We start from the raw sequence: 10270 nt of genomic DNA, 5'->3' as shown, positions 1-10270 counted from the left end.
GTGTGAATATCTCTATATACACATCTTGTATATGACAATTTGGCCTTATATACACATATTATTATTATTATTATTATTATTATTATTATTATTATTATTATTATTACTACTACTACTACAAAGGTAATCTCTTATGCACTACCTTTTCGTATGCTATTTTCACTGATATATGCATTTTATGCACACTTTACCCTAGTTATGCATAGGCATTTTTCTACACATTACTTGGCTGCAGAACTGCAAAAGTCAGAGAAGTGCGAATCTGAAGGATCGTAGTGCTATGGGTCTTGTATCATCTTAGAAAGTGAGATTTGGGTAGGTTCACCTTGAATGTGAACTGAATCAAATTTCCCCTCATTCCTACACATAGCTGTGACTGTGAGCCTTACGGCAGGAAGCCTGGGTTCAATAGATACTGGTGCATTCCTGAAGTGGGAACAGAACTGAACCCTCATGCAGAAGAACCACGCTGAAGTGTTCTGTCAAAGCGACAAGTATCTCGGCAGATCTGCAGCGTGATCTTCTGCAAAAATGGAAGTCCCACTAAGTTATACCAGTACAGTTTTCTGAGATTGTGGTGGCATGGAGGAGCCGAGACAGCCAATCCAGTACTCAGAGCAGCTTGCTCCACTGACAATTTTCAAATGCGCTTCTGATTATTATGTTTTTTTCCTAAGTAAATATTTTCTCATTTCAGATACAGATACTGCACTCATCACTTGGAGAGAGATTGCCTAATTGCTCCGCAAAAGTGCTGCTCTGTGTGTGGCAAAGCAAAACAGCTGGGAGGGTTCCCTGATGGTCTTGGGGTTACATGCAAGCACGGTAATGAGCCACTGTGCATTTGCCAGGTTTACAGACCATCTGGCCATAAAAATCAGTCCTGGAGGGGGCAGCAATGCCCTGGTCTGACTTCCGTGTTGAAAGCCTGTGAGGATTCCTGCTAATGACAGATAATCACTTACCTACTTCCCATTTGAAGAGGTACTGCTTGGTTATGGAGGGCAGGGAATTGGGTTGTTTTGGAAAATAAAAGACACAAGGGGCAGAAGAGTTCAAGAGTTAGATGATGTCCCCTTTCCAAATATACTTCACTTCTGCACATTAACAGCATGAAGGATATATGCTGTAAATATTATTCCTCATTCTAATGCCTGCCTAGCAAAATTCTTGAGTCTCCCAACTCACTCTTCGTTTTAGCTGCTCTTGACAAATTATCCTATAATGCAAAGCAAAAGCGATAAAAAGGGAAGGTACGGTATAAATTCCTTTTCCTTCACTTCTTCAGTGACCAAACTGAGACTCTTTAATATTCCTCATAAATCATTTCATTGTGGAGCAGTTTGCTGTGCTGTATGTGTGCATGCATGCAAGTGTTCGTATGACTGAAGCACATTTCTTCCATCCAAGGACAGCATCAGAAGTAAGCCTGCCAAGGTGAAGCATGATAGCTTTCACTGCAAGTCTTGCAAAACTCATTTGGCAGGCTATCATATGTAGCAGGAGTGAGATGACTTCAGCCTTGTGTTGTATATCTTCTTTCTGTGCAAGAATATGCATAGCCCATCCACCACTGTGCATTAAAGTGCACACTGATGATCCGTTAACAGTTAAAGGGCAGACTAGATGTAACATCAATGACATGATTAACGATCATGTTGTGCAGTTTTAAAAATTAAGTAACAAATTTGTAGGGAGGAGGGTGGACCTTATTACAATTGCAGCATGTGGAGAAGAAAGTTTTAAGCCTTTCCTCTCCAACCACACTGTCTATGGCAAACATACACTATGGAGTAGTTAGCATTAGGACAGAAATCCATTGGTGCCAATAGACACTGTTTTCCTAATTCCAATTGCAGTGCTTGTCGGAATTAATTAAGACTTCAACTGGGGGCAAGGAAAATTTAAACATCCTCTCTGCACACACTGATTCTGATAACAATAGGGAATCCCTTGTGTATGTATGTATGTATGTACAGTGGTACCCCGCAAGACGAATGCCTCAGAAGACGAAAAACTCGCAAGATGAAAGAGTTTTTCATTTTCTGAGGTGCTTCGCAAGACAGATTTCCCTAAGGGCTTGCTTCGCTAGACGAAATGGTCCTGCCTCTCATGTCATGGCGACGGTCACTGCACGCACGCACACTCGCTTCCCCGCTCCTCCGGCTCCCTCCCACCTTCTGGCTGACGGCTCCTCCGGCTCCCTCCCACCTTCCAGCTGACGGCCGACCTTCCGGCTGCCTCGCGCCGCTGCCCACCCCCCTCGCACGCTCCCCTCAGAGAGCCGTTGCCGCCAGCGCCTCTCTCTCCCTGGAGTCGCGCTCCTGAGCCCCGCCGCCCTCCAGCAGCCGCGTCGCACAGTGGCCACAACGCGCGGGTGAGTCTGAGGTACCGGCTGCGGCAGCTGTCCTGCTTCTCCCCGCCCCTCCCCGCCGTTGTCAGTGTTTAAATGCAGTGGTGCTTCGCAAGACGAAAAAACTCGCATAACGAAAAAACTCGTCTTGCGAGGCACCACTGTATGTATGTATGTATTTAACCACGTTAACATAATAATGTAAGCATAACCCTCCTGGATCAAACCAAAGGGCCATATATGCCAGCATCCTATTCTCACAGTTCCAAATTTGATATCTATGGGAATACTACAAGCAAGATGCATGCTACAGCTCTCTCCCCAATCATGTCCCCCCACAACAGGTATTCAGAGGCACTGACACTGGCAGTCAGATCTGATTTATCAGGCCACATGACAGAGGTGAGTAGCTGCAGGGGCAAAAGTGGGCAGAACATTGCATGTAACTTTTACCTTTTGTACAGAAGACTAGTTTCTACGCGCACACCCCTCTAGCCTTGTACAGGCAAGCAAGAGTCATGATCAGAGTTCAATGGTACATTCTAGCCAGTCAAAAACACTTGAGGAAAGTGCAAAGCAGGGCCCGTGAAAAATGGGGCTTAAGGGGAGCCCCCAGGGTCAGATGGAGAGGACTGGAGGACCACATTTATCGCCCTGGCCCAATGTTTCTTACTGCTGCTTAAATGGTCTACTAGAAACTGGCCAGCAGTCAACTTAGTGAAATATGGCTTACATTCTGCCTACTAGGCATAGACCCATTTCTAATGTTTAGTTTTCTTCTACATGGAGATGGCAGTCAGAGTCACATCTATGCTATTTACATTTCCAAGGCCTGAGGTTGATTGCACTAAAATGGCAGGGGGGAAGAACCCAACTTCAAAACTGCTCTGTTTCAGGTTCTCATTTCTGCAATAATATTCAATGGACTCTGGAGAAGACCTAATCAGTGTGCCTACCAAATTCATTTCCTATTCTAAGGCCTATATCAGCACCAAAGTAGACAGCAGGAGGCCCAGACACTGGATCAGCCAGAGAATGAGCTCAAATAGTAATTAGGTAAGCTTTATGAGAAGAACCAACCAAATAATTAAAAGCAACCCTGAGCAGTTGTTCAACAAATGGCAATTTCCCCCTTTCTGTTGCTGCACCAAACAGCAATTAGTCAAGTGTGCACTAGTTTCTTTGATCCCCAAAGGCTTCTCTTTCCCTCCTGATGGATTATTTTGTATCCTGCCATGAAGTTTAACGACACATTGCTGCATAATGCAACACATGCCAAGTTCCTCACAATGTAAAAGGGCATCATGTAACATGATGATTGTTTCTTAAATCTGTTCTTCATGGCACAGTGGGAGAGGAACCCCAATTAAACTGTGAAACCAGCCAAGCTTTTGGAGGAAGGTGCCCTAGAAAGTAACTTGCATATCTCAAAAACGAGCATTGCTTTCCCAGGAACTAACCTAACTTGGAAAACTGCCTTATTTCATTGGCTTTCAGTTTGTAGCCACTGTTGATACATTTCACTTGTTACAATACTTGCATAGATACTGCAAGTTACCAGAGTGTCAAGTACAGTGGCTAAGCCATTTCTGTCCAAGCTGGAAAAAGACACTTCCAGTCACTGAGGCACCAGAGCCTTTATCTACCCTACTGAATCCAGGAACCCTCTCAAGCTGCAGAGCAGCTCCTTCTGGGAAAGTGCAATCCATTCACGGCAGGCTGTCTCCCCATCTCCTGGACAAGAGAACCCAGGTCACATACCATCTCTGTCTTTTTATGATCCATCCTTTATTGGGTCCACATCCAGCCCATCATCACCATCAAGCACTGGTGTAAGATATCAGCCCCTTCTCTGAAGAGCTGAATGTCATGCTCATATTGATGACACTTCAAATCTCTTGATGACAGCTCTCAGCAGCTTAATCATATCAATGTTAGACAGCATAGAAAACAAGATGGACCCCTTAAGGACACCAGAAGACTACTTTCATGGCACTGAGCAGTAGCCTCCCATAACGTATTGCTGGAAACAGTCTTGGAAGTCCACCACCACCTTCTTGAGCACCTAGCCCCAAAAGGGGATATTTGCCAGAAGGACCTTCCCAGTAGGATGTTTACTGTACATTATACATTGTCAGTTATGCCAGGCCCATGATACCTTATCATCGCAAGATGATAAATGCCTGAGTGGAGCACTCAGATTGCCTCTTCCAACTCCATAGGTTAGGAATGGGGAATATATATCTGCTTGAGGGCCACAGTCCCTTCTGAGCTACCTTCCCAGGGCCATGTGCTACTGCTGGGCAGGAACAGAGGCAAAAGCAGCTGAAGCAATGAAGATGCAGTTTACAGTAGGCTAATTTCTGTGCACGCGCACACACACACACACACACACACATCACTTTAACATTAATCCAGACAAGCAAGAGGCATTATCAGACATTCCACCCAGGCAAAAACACTTAAAGTTGAGGTGTAAGTTGAGGAAGTTGAGACCTGGGAGGAGTATGGCCTGGAGAATTCTCAAGCAAGATAGAGAAGACTGGATGATCACATCCTCCCACTAAATACCTGAGGCTCCCCACTCCTGCCATAGGCAAGTAGATCATTGAGAGCTTAGTATGAGAACATAGGCTACCAGTTCCCTCTGTGGCCTCACCTCTCCCTGGGCTGGTTTGGGAATTCCCTGTCATGCCTTCTTATCTGTGCTCTGAACTCACTTGCGTAAAAGAAGTCAGGCGTGAGACAAAAGTGCGCCAGCTGTTCTCCATTTGCTGGTTCGTCATGACTCTGCTAGAAACACATCTGACTTTTCCTGTTATCAAGCCTCTTACAATCTCAGATTCAGATAATTTAAGGCTGTTTATCTGGCAGACTTCTTCAAACTACATTTACTTATGGAGCCTTAAAATAGGACCCGTGCTGTTAACCTTGCCTTTATGAAACAGCTTAGTGTTGCAAGTGCTTAAAGAAAAATAGCTAGTGGAATGCAACCCCAAACAAATTATTTTCTCAACGCAGTCATTTTGTAGTGATTACTGAACTCCCTGGACCTTGACATTTCTATGGCATTATCATCACAGTCTCCCTGTTTATTGGGGTTCGATGCACCGGAGGATTGTCAGAAGTAGCTGGGAAGATGAATGACCTGTTGCAAATTGTAGTGATTTAACAAGAGAATATGTCAAGCGGAGACTAGGCAAGAGCAGCGAGAGAAAGCTGAGAGCCTGAAGGCATCCATCAGAAATATTTGGTAATGATCAAAGCTAGGCCTGCTACTTCCACCAAGCTTAATGACTCCATGTAGGCAGTCCACTAAGTCCAGTGGTGATTGGGACATAAAGAAAAATGGGATTGTAGGCAGATAAGTGTTGCTTGTGCTGCCTGAAGAAATCAAATTCAGAAACATTGTGTGAAATGCTTCCTATTATAAAATGCTGTTCCTGCTTGCAGAAGAGTTAAAGTTTTCTAACTCACTCATAGCCACCCCCTCTTCTGATTATGGTGTCACCTTATGTAAAGGCATCTTAGGGGTGTTTCCAAAATTCTCCCTACCCAAATTTTTCACCCATTCTGGAATTCTGAATTACTTGCTTTTAAAAGGAAGGAAAGAATAATAATAGAATCTTAGAATTTGAAGGGACCTAAGGGTCACTTAGTCCAGGAAGGTTTTTGCTAGTTCAAAACTCTACAGTACGGTATGGAAGAATTAAAGCATGCAATAGTAGTTCAATAAGATAAATATTAAATATCAATATCATTTTTTCAATTCAAAGTTTCAGTGTTTGAATATCTTATAGGAAAACAGTTAATACTTGCTGCATAATTCTAAAAAATTGCTTCTGCTCTGCCATAAATTTAGAATTCACTTCCTATTATCAATCTAACAATCTCGCTTAATGTAGGGAGCAATCCTATGCACAAGAAGCTGGTGTAAAGCAGTAAGTTCAGGTAGCAAAATTTCCACCAGCATCCAGAAAGCCTCTCAGCGAATGAAAATATATCAATATAATTGTGGGTGACAAGAGAAAGACTGAACCATGATTTTGGAGGCTTGGGAGGTGTTCAGAAGCTTGTGAGGACTATGTCCAGAAGTGGTCTGAAACATGATAGAAGGGAAGAGGGAAACTGTTCTCTCCGCCCAAATGTCATTACTTCTTTTTGTGTAGATCAGTGGTGTCCAAACGTTTTTCAAAGAGGGTCACCCAAAGTTGTTGAGCTTTTTTTTTAGGATTTCACCACAATATACTGCCACCAGAGCCGGAATACACACAACTCAAGGATGTTGTCTGGGGGGACAGAGAGTGGTGGGCAGTCTCTGTCTCTTTCTCCCCCACTGCCCATTTCAGATCACCCCTGATTATGCCTCAGGTGCACCTTTACCTCTGGCTATTGTAAGATTTTGAAAAGTAGAGCATAAATATGTTAAACAAATAAAACTATATACAGCTGAGATCCAAAGAGCCAAAGTGGCTCATGTGTGGAGTTTGCAGAAGCCCAGTAAGGTTTTTTTTTTTTATTTAAAAAATGGAGGGGAAGCAACTGAACCTTCTCCCTCAGTGATGTATTAAACAATGTTTTGTTTTGGTCCCTTGCTATCAAAAGCAGTTTTAAACGGACCATATGTTAAGATGGACTATCCAAAATCATATGATAGGTCCCTACGATTTCCTCCTGGCACAAGACAACCAATTATACTTGAGAACTGTGGAATGCATAGAATGCAACATCTCTCTCCATCTCCTCTTCCCTGTGACATCCTTTATGGGAGAAGCAACCTAGATACAGGCCTAATTGAATAGCTACTGGGTAATAATTCTTGTCTGTGTTAACTGCATGGCAACTCCATAGGTAAACAGTGGCACAGTAACTCAAATTAATGTGGCCACATTACTTCCTGATAATTTCAATTATCTCCTGTCATCCCTATGATGTAATTAAAATGTTTAATTGTTTGCTTTAGATAAGAAAGGTTATAAAGCCTATAACAATTTCAAAGGCTTAATGACCAGACGGTGTTAATGGTCCAAAGCCTCTAGTTATCACACCTTTTCAAGCAGTCATTGATTTCGAGAAAATGTCCTGGGTCTCCAGCGCTCCCTCTGAATTTAAGCTGCATTTGACCTTGCAATCAATTGATCACACAAATACACTGATGCAATTTATTTTACCCTGACCTCCACCCACCCAATAAAGATCTAGTGTGAGTGAAGCTATGCTGTGTCACAGAGCTAGATAATTTAAAGCGGTAAACCTTTGGCAGGATAAATATAGGAGACACAAATCTAAGCTGCAGTAATGCTGACCCAGGACGTATTAGTGCTAACTAGTCTGGAAGTCAAGAATGTGCCGACTTGATTCTTTTGTTGCCCTACAACTGCATCAATATTAATTGTACTTTTGACCTCTGCAGAGCAGTGTAGCAGGGGGTTATATTTTCAGGAGCAATTTAAAACTGCATGCCTAGTCCACAGTTCCTTTTCTTTTTTGCCGCCTTGGTATTCCTAAAGCAAGTGCACATGCACCATTTTTATATATGTAAAAGTTTAGTAGAATGGTGAATTCAAAATTGTCAGAACAGTAAAACTGCAGAGATGCAGTTATCAGAAAATGGATGAATCAACGCACAAGTTTGTTATCCAGCATTCAAAAAGGCTCATTTTGGGCAGCATTTTCATACAGGGGTACCCAAACTTTGGAGGCATGAGGGGCACATTTGGAAATATAAAAACTGTTATGTGGACCACCAAGTGCTATTTCATGGGTGGGGAACAGGCATTGCCCCCCCCCCCAACAAAAGACAATATACCTACACAGCACGGCCTAAGAGAAAGCTGTACTGGCCCATTGGGAGACCACTCTGGTCAGTGACTGAATAAATTGATTTGTTCAGCATTGGGAGACACTGCAGAGCTGGTGTTGCCTAGGGGAAGGGATAGTCTCCTCTGTGGCCTCCTCCTCCGCCGGTGCCACAGACATACTTCTGTCAATCCAGGACGTCCCTCTTCAAACAGGAAACTTGGAAGCTATGCTAAAGTTAAAGTCCTTATTTTCTTCTAGCTATACCAACTAGCGCAGGCATCCCCAGCTGTTTTTGGACTACAACTCCCATCATCCCTAGCTAACAGGACCTGTGGTCAGGGATGATGGGAATTGTAGTCCCAAAACAGCTGGAGGACCAAGTTTGGGGATGCCTGAACTAGTGACTTGGGCACCAGGCAGTCAATAGATGTGCAGTATATATAAGGTATCCTAATGTTAACCAGGTTAGCATCGGATGGAGGCACACAGGAATTCCAATGACCTGTAGATTATGCTTGACGCAGTCTTTCATGCTGTTTGTGTATCTCACTCCTCTACATCACTTTAACAGTGTAGCACATGCTTAGTGGGACAGATGAAACAGGGAGGAGCCACCACTATGGGAAACTAGCTTATTTGCTCCAAGCAGTTGGAATAATGCCTGTTTTCTCCTTTGTGTATGTCCAGGGCCCTTGGAAACAAGTTGGTGATGAACTTATTTTATGCAATGTATTTGAGAAGATTAAGCAAAGATCCTCAAAATTTGAAGTTGCTCACTTCTATGGTGTTCCCCAGAGTGGCTGGAGGAACCCAGCCAGATGGGTGGGGTATAAATAATAAATTATTATTATTACATTATTATTTTTATTGTGAAGGTGACCTGTAATCAGTTTTCTGGCGCCTATCCGAAGATCACAGAGGAAGCAGATACAGTGAGATCCAGCAAGATTCAGCTTACGAGAGATTTTGTGTGACTACAGCTAAGAATTTGTGGGGGTGGGGGGGTGGGAGATGCTTTTGTGTTTGTGTTTTCTATCATTTTTTTACAGTTGATATAATTTGGACTGTGAAAGAAAAATAATAATTGTATATGCAATTTAGATAAAACCGTATTAAGGGTACATTTTTAAGAATTATAGGCAACATGTCTCTGTCACTGCCTTTGCTGTGCATCCCTTCAGAATCCCTTAATAAAGACCTTTGACATAGAAAAGAATGTTAAGAATCATACCAAAATAGTTCCATTTGCAGCTGGGACAGAATGAATTTATCCTAGTTCGGAGTGTGCAGAAGTACATCTTCCAAGTTGTATTTACTTTGAAAGAGAAGTAGAAATGAAGTACGTGTGACACAGAATGAATTGTTTCTCAAGTAGAATAAATCACCAGTTGCAGTTCTACATCCTATTTGCAGCAACTCGCTTTGATAAAGTCAGTTGTTAAACACACTTATCTTTCGGTTATATGTATTACTTTTTCCAATCACGTTCTAGCACCATCTTATCTCTCAGTCTCTTGATAAATAGTGACGGAAATCTACTACTGTACATTCAAGTCACCATTCCTTGGGCTGCATTACAAACCCACTTAATGTTTTCTGTCTCTTCTGTTGAAAAGTTTACAATTATGCTGTGTTCTTAAATCTGCTTTATTGATTTCTCTTCGCATAACCTCACCCCATTGTGGATGCACTGAAAATGAATAAGCCAATTTTCAGTAATGTTAGTTTTTATTAATAGAATCAAACATAAATAGTGTCCCATTGCGCCCATCATTATAAAAACAAAAGGAAAGAAAGTCACTGACCTGAATTTGTTATAGTATAAATATACACAGTGGAGAGATAAAAACAACACTACAGATATAATTTTGTTTTTGTTTTCCTTTGTTTTTTTATGTGAGGATTTGAGAGAGTTAACCATAAAATAGCATAAGAGAGAAATCTAAAAGAAAGGTCAAAGTTGCAGGATTGTTAAGATGGGAGGGGAATGATTAAGAGTGCATTCCTATACCTACCCAATAGGTCTTACTTCAGAGTAGACATGTATAGGATTGCACTGGAAGTCATCAATGTCTGTTGGTCACAGTTGCCAATATGGATACCTTTACAAAGTTG

The 10270-nt window shown here is 42.3% G+C and overlaps 1 long non-coding RNA gene across 1 annotated transcript in view; it reads left to right on the top strand.

Moving 5' to 3' along the window:
* LOC310677797 overlaps positions 1-1205 on the top strand; it is a 4123-nt gene extending 2918 nt beyond the window's left edge. Inside the window, exon 4 of the long non-coding RNA XR_014511458.1 lies at positions 698-1205. This is a non-coding gene — a long non-coding RNA (uncharacterized lncRNA). The remainder of the gene's footprint in view (positions 1-697) is intronic.
* Positions 1206-10270: the final 9065 nt, after the last annotated feature.

This window comes from Podarcis tiliguerta, assembly GCF_965153285.1.
Source record: "Podarcis tiliguerta genome assembly, chromosome: 5".
NCBI classification, from domain to species: Eukaryota; Metazoa; Chordata; class Lepidosauria; order Squamata; family Lacertidae; genus Podarcis; species Podarcis tiliguerta.
This window is presented reverse-complemented; position numbering and strand designations above follow the sequence as displayed.